The sequence below is a fragment of the Mus caroli genome, unplaced genomic scaffold, assembly GCF_978045245.1.
Source record: "Mus caroli unplaced genomic scaffold, Mus_caroli_1 scaffold_8, whole genome shotgun sequence".
Classification (NCBI taxonomy): domain Eukaryota; kingdom Metazoa; phylum Chordata; class Mammalia; order Rodentia; family Muridae; genus Mus; species Mus caroli.
Window position 1 is genome coordinate 48,582,542 of NW_028227263.1, and position 16,308 is coordinate 48,598,849.

At 41.1% G+C, this 16,308-nt stretch overlaps 1 protein-coding gene across 6 annotated transcripts in view; it reads right to left on the minus strand.

The window, feature by feature from the left end:
- The window catches only part of Pak1 (p21 (RAC1) activated kinase 1), a 124,644-nt gene that overhangs the window by 64,890 nt on the left and 43,446 nt on the right, over positions 1-16,308 (minus strand). For 2 of the 6 annotated variants that reach the window (XM_029479657.2, XM_029479656.2), the window contains exon 1: positions 3,240-3,434. The exons of 3 other annotated variants lie outside the window; for them this stretch is intronic. The gene's annotated coding sequence lies outside the window, so the exon portion shown is untranslated. Of the gene's footprint in view, positions 1-3,239; positions 3,435-15,636; positions 15,750-16,308 lie in introns of those variants that run through there. One more of the 6 variants, XM_029479658.2, reaches the window with a different exon arrangement.

A 16,308-nucleotide genomic window follows, 5' to 3' on the forward strand; every position in this document is an offset into this window, starting at 1 on the left:
CCTCCTCTCCAGCATCATATTTTTTATTTTTTATAAAATTACTTACTTATCTTCATAATCAACTCTTCAATGTTAATATAAGTACCTTTCATTTTAGTATAGGAAACTTGGGTAAACAAGCAGGTAACCAGCAACCATTACATGAAGATTTGACCTTAATTACTTTCTCTTCTATTTATCTACTTATCATAGGCACTCAAAATGAAATCTTTTATACTGGCCCCCTACCGTCTCTCTGTCATGAATAAAGCACTATGTTACTAGCTGACCTCCATTTTGAGCATGAAGCTCGACTACCAACCCTAAAAGCTTTTTCTATATATTCCCTCTTTTTCTTTTATTCCTCAAGAATTGAGAAATAATTTAGATTTCTCAGTTGCATCTTTGGGCTTCTGGGCTACAGCATCTAAGCATCTTCTTAGGTGTTTTAGGAATGCATCCAGAATAACAAGAATATGAGTAGATCACTGCACAAAGTGTATTTATGCATCCATTGCCTCACTGGTTCCTACCAGCCCTACAGGGTGTTACATTCTTATCTTACAGAAGTCTGTGAAGTAAATACCTAGCCTATCTGGTCTCTGGACTCTCTATCTTGTGCCCGAAATTGAATATAAGAAAACAGGGAAGAGAAAGGGATCAAATAACTCAGAGAGGGTGCTCAGCAGTGAGTCACCTAAATGGCCTGCAGCCAGAAATAAACAGGGACAAAGTCTGCTTCCTTCTGAGAATTTGTTTGGCCAGGGCATAATAACCTACCACATGTAAATTTGTTTTCTATTTCATTAATATCTACATTTTATTCCCGAAGACAGAAAAAAACAAGAAAATTCTTTATACACAACATGCACATAATGTCACAAGATAACATAGTCTAAGTAAATGTGTATCACAATTAAAGAAGACTTGAGTTTACAGTGCGGCCCTGCCACTGATTTGTTGAAACTTAGTCTTCCTCCACTACATTAACATAGCTCCCTGTGCTCCCCTCTACACTACACATGAGGGTCCACCCCTAGACTTGCATCTGAACGCAGCAAATGAATCTAAATACCTCCTTTAAAAACCAATCAGCACCATAACTAATATACTATAGGTGACTGAGAGAATGTTTATTTTTAAAATTACATCTATTTATATATGTGTGCATTGGGATAGTGGTGAGAGCATACCATGGCTCACATATCCATACATCTCGTAGGAATTAGTCTCTCCTTCTACCATATAAAACCTGGGAATAGAACTCAGATCTCATCATGCTTGGTGGCAAGTGTTCTCACCAACCAGAGAGAACAGTTAATGATGGATACCAAATTGACATTTTGTATGTATGTGTATATATGCATACACACATGCACACACATTGCATATATTAGTTAGTATCAATGAAACAATAACCCTGTCAGTCTCATCTCTGTTTCCCCTCCGACTGTTTCCCCCTCCAGGCGGGGGAGGGCTGGGGGGAGGGGTGCAGAGCAAAAATAATCCTCTTCAAAGAGCCTACCATCAGGAGGGAACACAATTAACCTATATGGCTACACATCTTTTACATACCTTTACATATCCTATAAATCTTTCCCTTTACAGCTACCCTTACCCCCCAATAACCTCCATCTTGATGCCAAAGCCACCTTCTTCTTCCTAAAGAACACTCTTGCCCCAGGACTTCACCTTCTTCTCTTCATCCCACTGTGCCCCCTGGAAACTGGCTATCTCCCAGCCCTCATCTCAATGAGGGGCTCTCAGGAAGGTCTCCTATCTAGCTGTATTTGTACTTGTTCTCCAGCTCGAGCCTTCAAGCTCTTGACTTCCTATCATGATTTTTTCCTTCTGCCCACATTCTGCCTTGGTTCTCAAGGAAAAGGATGGGGAATAAATCCAGGAAGAATAACTGCTTATTAGGAAGCCCCAAAACACAGCTTGAGGGCAGTAAGGAGACAGCCTGACACATAAAGAAAACAGAGCTTAGGTCAAAAACAAGGAAGCTAGAATGTTTGGACCTTACAAACATCATAGCAAAGGTCCCTCCAAGTCAGCAACTTACTACCAATGAGAAAGCACAATAAAAGATTCTAAAAGAAAAAGAGAAGAGAGCCTAACCAAGAAGAAGAGGACCCAGGGAAGAAATGAAAAAGGAAAACAGAAAAAAGAAACCGTGGTTATGGAGGGAAAAGAGACAAGAAGTGGAAAGCGTGAAGACAAGGAAAGGAAGAAAGGAAAACAGTGAGATCAGAAAAGGAAAACGGTGAGATCAGAAAACAGGTGAGGGGCAGGCAAGGAAAAGCCGACCAGCAGGAGGAGGCAGGAAGAAAGGGAGAACAGGAAGGCTTCCCAGAGGAAATGCATACATAGCTCCTCTGAAACCAAGATGAGAAAGGTCCAAAATAATCAACATAGGTTAGTATGTGTATCTCTTGGTGCCAGATAATAAAGGGAGGAATTACAGTGATTAAGATATTACATAGTGTCAAGGTCTGTTATTTACTTAGCAGATCAATAACATTGCACCAGAGAAGACAGCCTAGTTTATAGCAGTGGTCTAAGTATCAAAGAATTAGCCAGTTCAGGGAAAAAAAAATTAGCATACTTTCACCTGTTTCTTCTCAACCCCACACCCCACATATCTACTCTTAGCCCCAACATAAGCATTAGCACTTTATGAAGTCACTGGTTCTAAACAGACCAGCAAGATGCATATGGAAGGCTGGCTCCTCTGTCTCTACCTAGCTCACCTTTCCAAGGTAAATTTTACAGCCTAGGAAAGGCACAGTTACAGAATGCTAAGCCCTTCTCTTCAAATAAGGAAACTAAGGCTCATAGAGACTGCCTGACCAGGAACAACTGCAGGGGTCTCCTATCTTCACTACATCTCCAACCAGAGAACAGTATTCCGGGTCCCAGGAAACCCGCAGCTAAACCAAGGCACAGAAAAGCATCACCCTGGCCACCATGCAGAAGCATGCTTACAAAGGAGTGGGGCCCCTGAGGCATGCAGTTCCCCAAAAATCCAGCTTCCCCTTCATAACCTTCCCTAGCCAGATGCCTTATTCCAGCACAGGCCTAGCCCTGAGGGGCTTATCTCAATGTTACACCACCAGGCCCTTTCCTTATTAAGAATCCCTTAATATAAATGAAATGTAATGTTCTCCCCATTCCCTTCCCCGGAAGGCAGAAAGACACCCGCTTCTACTACCCCAGCTCAGTCTAACTATGCCAGGCCCAGGGAAGGCCAGCATTACCTGGCGGTGGGTGCGGGGCCCAGCATCTCTGATGATCTTGTGTATCTGTCGCAGAGCCGCACCTCTCCCTGCTCAGCAGTTGGGACAAAGCCCGGGCTGAACCAGCCTGACAGGCTGGATTCGGCTAAGCGCCGCAGCGCAGCCACCCAGCTCCGGAGGCGCAGCACACTCAGGCCCACGTAGGGCGGCAGCAAAGACAGAGGCTCAGTGAAGGGGCGGGGAGGGAGGGAGGAACAGAGAAAGGAAGGAAAGGAGGCGGGGAGAGCGCTGCCCCCGCCCCTTTTTTCTGAAGAGGAGCTGAGGGGCGGGAAACAAATACATAACCAATGTTCTGATCGTCTCTGCTGTTCTCCCAACCCAGGCTCCAACAAGAGGTCCCAGACAGGCTTTTTAGAGCAGTAGTTCTCAACCTTCCTAATACTGCTATTCTTTAATATACATTTAATATACATTGTGGTGACCCCAGTCATAAAATTAATTTTGTTGCTATTTCATAACTGTAATTTTGCTACTGTTATGAATTGTAATGTAAATATCTGACATTTCCAATGGTCTTAGGTGACCCCTGTGAAAGGGTAGTTCAACAACCCAAGGGATCTGGACCTATAAGCCGAGAACAGCTGCTCTAGAGCCTGCCGAAGTCCTCTTGAACCCCGGAATCAAGACCTACTCAAATTAGATTCAAGATTCATTCAGACTAGAATGGTGAGGGGGAAATTATTCTTTTCTGCTGACTCTCTAAAATGTGTCCCATGAAAGATAATAAGGTGGTCCCTATACCAACCACCTCCTTTGAACAGAGAAAGTTCAGCAACAGCTACTATTTGTTAAGGGCTATTTACTATGTGTCTCTATACTTTACAAACCTATGTCTATTTCACAGAGTTATGGAGTAGGCCCTACACCACTCTCAGAATTCTTTAGCACTTGTCAGATAGCAGTCACTACAATAGAACTTGGAGCTGGATAACACATTAAAGAAACAACTCTGGTCTTCCCCATCCCAATAAACGGTGCTTCCTGAAGACCGAAATGTTAAAAAATGTACCTTCACATACATATTTCCTGTACACCCAGAAGACAGTATCTCCCATGATCACTCACTACACTCACCCAACTCATCCCTTGCCCTTGAGGCACATGACTGGAATCAAGTTATGCAGATTATCTCTTCCAGGTCATAACTAATGAGTTTAGAGGTTTTTAATTATTTGTTATCGGGTGAGGGTAGGTGGCACATATGTACCATGGTATGCATGTAGAGATCAGAGGATAACTCATGACAATCAATTTTCTACTTCTACCATATGTGTCCTAAGGTTCAGTTGGGTTGTCTGGCTTAGTGCCAGAAATCTTTATGCACTGAGCCATCTCACAGGCTCAGAAGTTTAGATTCTGCTCTAAGGGCTCTGGGAAAAAAACAGGATTAACAACAATTGATGTTTTAAAAGATCCTTGATCAATGGAAAGAAGTATGGGCAAGTACACAGTTAACAGAGTTTTTAGAGCTTCAGGCATCGGAAAGCAGAAACTAGTATTAACTTAACCAAATGTCTAAGATGACAGTAAGTAACACATTCTGAAGATGCTGCTGGAAAGCAGCACAGCAGAGCAGGTGTAAGACAGGAAGCAATGGATGAGAAAACACAGTGACTTCTCCAGGGTTATACAACCAGTAAATGACGTAACCATGTATATACTACTGACTGAATCCTAAGCCTATGTTTCTTTTTAGTCCTCCTATTTATTTCTGCTTTGTTTACAACAGATAACTGTTGGTCACCAAAGAGTCGGTGACCAGCATGAAGCCTGACTTATATAACATGCAGCCATCTTTCCTGACAAATGTCTGCACTCAGTGTGCCCAAATTAGTCTAATGCAGAGGAAGAACTCTATACAAAAAGAACTCAGCTCTTTTATTATTTACCCTTCCTAAGCCCTGAATACTTACAGTATTTGGAAAAGGAGACAGGAATTTCTACATTTGAAAACAAAACAAAACAAAAAAACTGAGCCCAGTAAGGTGGAACAGTAGGTAAAAGAACTAGCTGCCAAGACTGCTGACCTTAGTTCCATCTTTGTGACACAGGGTAGGGAGAACCAACTCCTCCTTCCTACATGCTTTTCTCTGGTTTTCACATGCACACCGTGATACATGATTCATTCCCATTCCACCCCCCTCACTCATACACACACACACACACACACACACACACAAGAGAGAGAGACAGAGACAGAGAGACAGAGAGAGACAGAGAGTCAGACAGACAGGTAGGCAGACAGACTGAAAGACAGAATGCTCGAGAGATGGTTCAGCCTTATAGCACTTGTTGCTTGGCTGGGTTCAGTCCCAAGCACGTACATGGTGGCTCAAAATCATTTGTAACTCCAGTTCCAGGAAATCTAACCTCCCTCTTATGATCTCTTTGTTGTTGTTGTTGTTGTTGTTGTTGTTACATTTTTTGTTTTTTTGTTGTTGTTTAATTTGGTTTAGTTTTGTGAAACAGTGTGTCAACCCAGGCTTGTGTGGAATTTACTTATGAATCCTAGGAGAACCTGAAACTCCTGATAATTCTATCTCAGCTTCCTGAGTACTGGAATTATAGTTCCATACCATTACTCAGTTCTAAAGTGGTTTTAAAATGGTCATACTTCATACTCTGTTCTTCATTCTAATTTATATAGTATGAGTGACAGAAAAGAAGGAAAGAACCTAGACATAGACTTTATAAGCTACACACACACACACACACACACTCACACACACACTCACATACACACTCACACACACTCACACACTCACACACACACTCACACACACACACTCACACACACACACACACACACACACACACACTCACACTCACACACACACTCACACACACACACTCACACACACACTCAAAATGGACCATAGATCTAAATTTCAAGACTATAAAATGTCTGTAAGATGATGCAGGAGAAATCTAGATGATCTTGATTTAGCAATAGCCTTTTAGATGCCATCATCAAAGACAATTCATTTAAGAAAAACTAGACAAGTTGAATTTGATTAAAACATAAAACTGTTCTTCAAAAGACAATGTTAAGAAATGAAAAGAGAAGACATTGATGACGAAAAAGCATTTGCAAAGTACATGTACAGATTGTGCTTTATGTACACAGAGAACATAAAGGATTTGTATTCAAAATACACAAAGAAGTCTTAAAATTCAGCAATAAGAAAACAAACCTAGCAGGGCGGTGGTGGCGCACGCCTTTAATCCCAGCACTTGGGAGGCAGAGGCAGGCAGATTTCTGAGTTCGAGGCCAGCCTAGTCTACAGAGTGAGTTCCAGGACAGCCAGGGCTACACAGAGAAACCCTGTCTCAAAAAAAAAAAGGGGGGGGGGGAACAAATCTAATCAAAGCAAAGACAGATAGATGGATGGAAGGGAGGGAGAGAGGGAGGGAGGGAGGGAGGGAGGGAGGGAGGGAGGAAGGAAGGAAGGAAGGAAGGAAGGAAGGAAGGAAGGAAGGAAGGAAGGAAGGAAGAAGGGGAAGCAGCTGGGGAGTTTAGCTCAGCAGTGGAACACCTGACTAAAATGCACAAGGTCCTAGGTTCAATCCCAGGCTGGGGGTTGGGGGTGGAGAGTGGAGATCCACCAACTAAGGAGCAATATTCTAGGACCAGTGAAATGGTTAGATGGGTTAAAAACATTGGCTGCAGAAAAGCCTGACAACCTAAGTTCAATTCCCAGAATCCACAAAAAGGTGGGAAAAGAGAACTGACTCCACAAAACTGTCCTGACTCCCACATTCATGCCATGACACATTTACACTACAAAAATAGACAGGCAGGCAGGCAGGCAGACAGGCGGTAAAAGGGAAAGGGAGGTAGAGGGCTTATCACAGTTTGGATCTAGAATTTACCCAAAGGCCCATGTGTTACGCCTGGTCCCCAGCTTGGTGCCATTGGAAAATGGTAGGACCTTTAACAGTTAGGGCATTGTAGGAGATTTTGATAGCATGAGAGATGTGCTCTTGAAGGAGATGATGGGATCCAGCCCATTCTTCTTCCTCAATCATGCTTCCTAGTCATGAGGGGAATGTCTATGATCCACAATGCACTCCCTGACATAATGTGCTGCCTCACCACAGGCCCAAAAGGAACAAAACCTCAAAACTATAAGCCAAGATAAACTTTTCTCTTTAGAAATTATCTCAGGCCGGGCATGGTGGCGCACGCCTTTAATCCCAGCACTCAGGAGGCAGAGGCAGGAGGATTTCTGAGTTCAAGGCCAGCCTGGTCTACAAAGTGAGTTCCCGGACAGCCAGGGCTATATAGAGAAACCCTGTCTCAAAAAACCAAAAAAAAAAAAAAAGAAATTATCTCAGGTATGTGAGGGTAGAGGAAAGCTGACCTCCCAACATTAATGAAAAGGTAGAATTTTCATAGACAAAGGTATTGACATTACATATAAAGCCCAAAAAGAAGAGCATGACACTGTTTAGGAAATAGTCCGATGATTCATGGAAATAATTAATAATCTCACATCTAGTCACCATTCAAGAATATGTTCTACACACCAGATACAGTGCTGTGTATACAAAGATCACTAGACCTGGCTCTTACTCGGTCAGCTAATAATTGTTAAGACTGGAGACAAAACTGTCATCAGGTCCAAAGTCTCTTCCTCTTTCAGTTATCTCCCTCCACAATAAATGGCATTCCTACTCTCTCAGTTAGTGTGTTAGTTACTGCTCTCATTGCTGCCACCAAATACCTGACAAGAAGCAACTTAAAGCAGGAAGGATTTTTCAAGATGCAGGAGGCATGGAAGCTAGGGCTCCAGCCCTGGTTGCCAGAGCTTACAGCTGATCACATCTCAGAGACTAGTCACATTACATAGCAGACAAGAAGCACCAAGCCTTATGGTAGAGCATCCTCATAGGATATCCTGAAGAGGTGGAGGCAAGAGGATCTGTAAGCCTGTCCCTAGTGACACACTTCCTCCAAAAAGGCAAAACCTATTCCAACACCACCATGCTCCCTGATAGAGCCACTCCCTGGGAGTCTACTGAGGCCATTTTCATTTAAACTACTACACAGGTTACTGAAAGTTAGCCCAAACCTATTTTAAACTCTCAATCCTCCAACTTCTCAGGTGTTGGGATTAAAGCATTCTCCACCACAGCTAGCATAACAGTGATTCATAATCAGTAGAATTTGCCCTTCACATTTTAATTTTGACCTTTCACGGGTTATTATATGTAGTATGATATCTTGTGCTGTCCCAAGACAACATGCAATCACAATAATAAATAATTGATACTACAGAGTGCACTATGATGCTAAGCTATTATGTTCAGTAAGTTGGTTGCATTAAATGTACTTTTAATTTACAATGCTTACTATTTAAAATGGCTTTATGGTGGAACATGCCTGTAAATAAGCCCAGCACTCAGGAGACTGAGGCAGGTGGAATGGAGGTCAGCGTCATCCTTGGCTACATGTGTTTGAGAACTTCTGGGCTACATGATGCCCTGCCTCAGAAAAATAAACAAACAAGGAAAAGATAAAGAGGGGGAGGAGGGAAAGGGGGAGTTCAGCAGATGGCTTTTGCTGTGTGATCCTGAGAACCTGAGTTCAACCCCCCAGCACCCACATGAGAAAAGATGGATACAAAAAAATGAATACAGTAACATACACATCTGCAATCCCAGCATGCCTCTACAGTGAAATGGGAGGTAGAGACAAAGGAATTTCCAGAAGCCCACTGTTCAGCTAACCTGTCCTGTGCAACAGTGAACAAGAGAGACCAAAGGTACAAGGTGGAAACTGACAACTGAGGTTGTCCTCTGACCTCCACAACATCAGCAGTATACATGCAACCCACACTCTCTCTCTCTCACACACATACATACACACACACCCTCAAAAAGATTTTAAATGAATGAATATAATATGATAACTCTATGGGGGCATACCCCCATCGTTTTAAGTTGAAAAACATCTATACTCTTTCCCCAAACTCCCTTCAGGTTTAAGGTGCTGATATGACACAGTTCTAGCCAGGACACTTTTTATTAATTCAAGGGAAATGGTTACTTTTAATTTTAAAACAGGACACAGAAGTGGTGCTAGTTCCTCCTTTGCCCCATTCTGCCTTTCCCTGGTTCTTCCTTCCTCAAACATGCTTTGTGGAGTTCAAATACCCAGACATTTAGCACAATGCCTGAAAGCCAATACTCGGAAGGTACCCGCTAGAGAAAAAGAAAGCAACCTGCTGGTATATTTGAGCCCATGCCAGCCATCAACCACCTTCTTCTTTAAGTAAAGAAATTTATTTTTACTTTTCAAATTACTGTTAGGTTTTCTACTACACAAAGCTGAAAATACTTCTGATCTAAAGCAGCAAAACACAGAAAACTCATGAGAAAAAAATTATTCTTAGTAGTCAAAAACACAAATTCCTTATTAACCACTGGTTTCTCAATTATTGTTGTCATTATTATTGTTTGTAGTTACTGGTCCCTAGATTAAGTGAATTCTGCTTAATACCATTAGATTACAGAAGCTACGAATATATAATAAATATTCTTTATAATTTTTATACTCCCAATAAGCCATTTAAACAAAACATTCAGAAAAAATAAACATTAACCTATTTTTAAAATGACATCCAGGGGGCTGGTGAGATGGCTCAGTGGGTAAGAGCACCCGACTGCTCTTCCGAAGGTCTGGAGTTCAAATCCCAGCAACCACATGGTGGCTCACAACCATCCATAACAAGATCTGACTCCCTCTTCTGGAGTGTCTGAAGACAGCTACAGTGTACTTTCATATAATCAATAAATAAATCTTTAAAAAAAAAATGACATCCAGGATATTTATGCATATAAAAGTATATACAACATATTACTCTAGTAATAAAAAATTAAAACAAACAAACAAACTGTGGCATACTACCGACTTCCCTTGCTAAAAGCAGCCATTATAATACAGGGCCAAATTTTGTTCTGACAAAACTGGAAGTCAAGCCAAAACTTCCACACTATCCAAACACTCTCTGTTGGATAAAGCAAACAATATTCTGTTAAGAAACAAATATTATCCATTAAGGTGGGAGCTGGGAATTTTTTTTGCAAAAGGCAAATTATTTAAGGCTTTGAGGGTTATTTATCTGTCTCAACTATTCAACTCTACTTTCTTTGCATAAGGGTAGCCACAGACAATATATAAATGAACAATGTAGCTGTGATCCTATAAAACTTTTATGACAGAACCAGGCAACATGTCAGATGTGTCCCAGAGGCAGCAGCCAAAGATTCTTTGGTTATGTACTAGGCCTAGATGACTAAGTAGAAAATGAACTTGCTGAAGTATACTGGGTGGCTCACAAATTATGGAAATGAAGGGAGAAAGGGCTTAAGACTAAAATTTCAGGGCAAAGCACAAAGCTACACTGACAAACTTGTCCAATGAAGTAACTACGGCACTACTTCAGCTCACTAGATTCTAGAATTGATAGCACAGTTTCATCTTCACTGAAACTTAGTACCCATTACTTTCTTAATTAGGTTTTCAAGTTCTAAGTGTGATATAGGCATATTAGACTAGTAAAGTCTAGGCCTGTGCCTCACAGTAACCTACATTCATACCACGGAACATACTCTCTACTCTCCCCTGTATACAGAGAGAGAGAGAGAGGGGAATAAATGAACATATTTTTTAATTAAAATTAAGAAATCAATTTTAGGGGCTGGGAAGATGACTTTAAAAAGTACATGCTACCCAAGTTCAGATCCTAGCACTCATGTACAAGGCACATGCAGTCCCATATATGTATGTATAGATGTATAGATGTATCTGAAATCACAGCACCAGAAGGTGGCAAGGGACAGACACAGGTAGATCCCTAGAGCTTGTTGGCCCAACAATCTAGCCAAATTGATTAATTCTACCTTCAGTAAGAAATCCTCTTTTCAGATAGCAATTAAGGAAGACTCAAAAGCTACCTCTGACTGCCACTCACTCAAGCACATGTTTATTTGTACATACACGCCACACACACACACACACACACTCTTTCTTTCTTTTTTTTTTTTTTTTTTATGGTTTTTTAAGACAGGGTTTCTCTGTGCAGCCCTGGCTCTCCTGGAACTCACTTTGTAGACCAGGCTGGCCTCGAACTCATAAATCCACCTGCTTCTGTCTCCCAAGTGCTGGGATTAAAGGCGTGCGCCACCACACCCGGCTTACACACACACTTTCAAGTTAGCTTAATTACATTCATTTTACAAATGAGAACAAATGAGATACATAAAGCTTAACATTTGACAAAGACTATAAACCTAAATAATACCACAACTTGAAACAGAATCCACTCCATCATACTAGATTTCTATGCTACTTTCCAATTACTGAAAATAAGCTTTTATTCCTCTTTAGTTTCAATTACTACTAGGCAGCCAATTTGAGTAAGTAACATTTTCTTGTCCCTTAGGATGAATCATAATAAGAGCCATATAGATAAAGATAAACACCTTGACTCCATTCCTGAGGAGACAGAAATTTCCTAATCTCAATTTTGAACTTGCTTTACAAAAAAAAAAAAACAACTTGACTGGGAGGTGTGGTGGTGCATGCCTTTAGTCCAGGACTCGGGAGGCAAAGGCAGTTGGATCTCTGTAAATTTGTGCCAGTCTTGGTTATATAGTAAGTTTCAGGTCTGGCAGGAGTGAGACCCTGTCTCAAGAAACAAAACCTTGATTGGAAATACAATTCAAACCATCCATTCTTTACTAGTCATTGCTATGATAGCAAAACACCAACAAATAAGGATAGGAATTCAAAAAGTTAAAACTTAGGACAAGGACCTGGAGGAATGGATGCATACATAAGAGAAGTTCGACATGCTGCTATGGATAGAACATGTGGGCACACCAGTAAGCCCTAAAAAATTAGTTCTTTCTCTCTTCCTTCCCAGACACCTCCACCATCCTGCAAGAAACCAGCCTAGATTGCTTCCTTTCTCCATACAAGTTTGACACAAACCAGAAGAACAAAAACTAAGTCACTGAGAAAGTCTGCAGTCCTTCTTGACCTAAGTGGCTCTGCAGACAGACTGAATGGTATTCAAATTACTATGAAGGATAAGAAAGACTTAAGGTATATGTACTCAAGCATTTAGCCCTGACCACATCCCCCTTGCCCTCAAAAAGGTTACCCAGATATGACAGTGAGTGTCTTTACAGCATTTGGAACATAGAAACAGACAGATCTTTGTGAGTTAGAGGCCAGTCTGGTCAAGTTCCAGACACACAGCAAGTTCCAAGCCAATCAAGGGTAACAGTGAGTCTTTTTTTAAAAAGCTTCTTCCTTATAAACTAACTTTCTGTTTTAGCTGGTATGCTTTGACCACTTTGTCACCACTAAAATAGGAAGAAGTTGTCAAGAACAGTTGCTGTAGCCGGGCGATGGTGGCACACGCCTTTAGTACCAGCACTTGGGAGGCAGAGGCAGGCGGATTTCTGAGTTCGAGGCCAGCCTGGTCTACAAAGTGAGTTCCAGGACAGCCAGCAGGGCTATATGGAGAAACCCTGTCTCAAAAAACCAAAAACAATAAAACAAAACAAACAAAAGAATAGTAGCTGTAACATGACTTCTAGTTCTGGATTGGGAGGGACAACACAGCCTCCCTGGTCCTTTAGAGACATTCATTCTGTGGTCAGAGACTATACTAGAAGGACATTATTTATGAGCAAACAAAAATGGAAAAGAGAAAAGAACCACTGTTTATCACTTTTGTTAAAGGAAAACTAAGTCAACAGCATCAAATCATTTAGCTCCAGTCATGATAAGCACACACGTACAAGCAAGCAGCACGTGGGTTATAAAGAATTCAGGGCCCAAGGACAGGAAAAAATCAGAACTTGTCTCAAACTATTACTAAATTGCTCTATACTCTTAACTAAATCAACCTGAGTCGATCACTTTCCTTCCTATGTGCTTACTGGCAATTCAGTATTTTCACAAATAAGGCAACTACTGCGTGCAAAAGTCTACGTATAACAAAATTGTCTCTATGCTCACAGAGTTTACAAGACAGAATACTAAAGCTGGATATTAAAAAGAAAAAGAAAAAACACTCCAAAACTAGCTGGCCTTGAACTCAGAGATCAGCACTTTAATCCCAAATGCTGAGATTAAAAGTATGCATACCGGGCTGGTGAGATGGCTCAGTGGACCCGGTATTGCTCTTCCGATTGCTCTTCCAAAGGTCCGGAGTTCAAATCCCAGCAACCACATGGTGGCTCACAACCATCCGTAACGAGATCTGACTCCCTCTTCTGGAGTGTCTGAAGACAGCTACAGTGTACTTACATATAATCAATAAATAAATCTTTAAAAAAAAAAAAAAACTGCATTGCTGTGGAACTGCATGGGCTCTTGCTGTTCTTGTAGAGGACCTGAGTTCAGTTCTCAGCATCTACATTGGATGCCTCACAAACAGCCTGTAATTTCAGCTCCAGGGTATCTGACATGACACACCCCTTCTGGCCTTTGTGGCCTCACACCTGATATAGACATAGATAAATAATTGAATAACAACAAAAAAAAAAGTATGCATACCACCACCTAGCTTCTTTCTCAGTTTCTTAAACCACAACTGGAGATAATACTAGTATTGTTAGGAGGAAAAAAATAGAGAAAAGTACTCTGAAAATGTTTTATTAGATAAACAAGATTAAAGCCTTAGAAAGACATTAAGCCTTTACCCAGTGTGCTATCAATGATTAGCAACAGGTATACAATAAAACCTATAACCCATGACAATATCAGAACAACTTCACAGACTGAGTGTAAAGATTAAGTCAAATAACAGACAGGTAGGCACTTAGGGCAATCCTTAACAACACATAATTGTAACAACATTAACACCTATCAATTCATATAACCTTTTTTCCCCTCCATTTTCTGACCTATAAAATGCAATAACAGTACTTACCTTAGAATTATTAGGTGGATTAAACAGGCAATTATAATTAAGGCTTAGTACAGTGCCTGGCACACAGTAAATACTTTAGGAGATCAAATTAATATTAGTTTTATCTTCTAGTTATCCTAGAAATTTATAAACATAGAGTACTGAGTCTCAGTTATAGCTGATTTTAGCCCACAGTATCTGACAGCTGACAGTGGCCACAGTATCTAAACATTGCCGATTGTCATGACTTTGTGGTGTATTGGCTTCTACTAGATAGATGACAAGGGCACTACTGAAGATCTAATAATGGAGCTGGGAAGATGGCTTATTTCAAAAAGAGCTTTTGGCACAAGTATGAGAACCTGAGTTCAGATTCCCAGCACCCAGGTAAAGACCACACATAGCAGCACAAACCTGTAATGCCAGAACTGGGCAGGCAGAAACAAAGAAATTCCTGTAGCTTACTTTAAGGCTAGCTCTAGGTTCAGTGAAAGACCCTGTCTCAAAAAATAAGATGGCTCAGCTACTACAAGTACTTGTTGCTCTTGCAAAGGATCCAGGTTCAATTCCCAGCACCCACATGGTGGATTCACAACCATCCATAACCCCAGTCCCAAAGGCTCCAACAGACATACACTTAGTAAACATACAAGCAAGCAGATAAAAATCGTAAGGTAAAATATTTTTTAATCTTGTTTTGTTTCATTTTTTAAAAAGGGTAGAGAACAGTAGAGGAAGAAACCCACAGTTAACTGCTGGTCTTCACATACAAACGCACAGTAAGCACACCTATGCACACACACACAAATATACCACACATGTGCACACACACGCATGCACACAAAAAAAATAAAAACAGACATCCTATTATTAACAGAACTGTGTCCTACATCCACCCAGCAGAGAATTCTACTACCTGAAATAACAAATCCTGAGGTTGAGAAATGAATATAGATTAAATACAACTGTAAAACCCAGCACTCAGAAGGCAAGAAAATCATGAGTTCAAGGTTTATATATAAAAAAGTCGCACAGAAATTCTACCTTCTGACTACCTCTGAACTGGTTTAATACATCCATCTATTTTCTATACCTTATTAAATGGGGATAAACATTTGAGAGCTCCCTTTACCAAAACTAAGAATGGGCAAGAAATTTACAAAAGAACAAAGATCAGTGGGAGAATAGGTATTCTTTCTCCTGTGCCCAGGCTATTGTTTTCCCAGGAGCTAACACAAAGCTATGTCTCAGGTACCTTACAAGTATTCTCTCTTCTCCTCTTCCTCTCTCCACCATTCCACAGGTTTAAAATCAAGATCTAGTTCCTTCATCAGAGAACAGACACTAGTGATCTCTTTCCTCACATCCCGAATTGCCCCAGAGCTCAAGTCTGTGCTGTAAACCAGAAAGGCCTTCCTCCTTACCTGCCCAGGGGTCCCTTTCCTGCAGAGCTACACCTGCTGCTACTCCTTCCCAAGGTTAGGCAGATGTTTCCCTGAGAAGTTTAGCCTGGGTTGGACAATGTGAACTCATTTCCTTTTCCCAGCTTACAGGAATGAACCGGGCTCAGGGAGGGGCCAAGGCAAGTTGTAACAGCTTACTTTGGACTTTCTCCCCAGGAAGTAGCTTTGAAGAGAAAGAAAGACAGTGGTATCTTAGTGAGAGAGAATAGGCTTTAGAGAGTAACCAACCAACCAACACATACAGGTATTTTTCAAGCATTTCTCACATCTAGTTCTTACCAGTATTTCACGGGCAAACTCTTTACTACGTGGGTGGAGAGTGGGGGGGAATGGCTAGGATGATGAAATTATTAAGCAAGTGTTATGTGCCTACCACTGTCATAAACTTACTTCACTCAATTTTCACAAGCAGCTTCTGAGATTATTATTTACCTTAATTTCAGAGATGAAGAAAGTGAGGTTAGGGAGGTAGCTAACTTGCCTGAGGTCACCCATACAATAAGTTACGGGTGAAATTTATTCCTATACTTTTTAGGCACCAGAAAGGTAAACTGCTATGATAATTAATTGTATGTGCCACAGGTTACCCAGATTAAACATTATATTGTTGGTGCATTTGTGGGTATTTCAGGA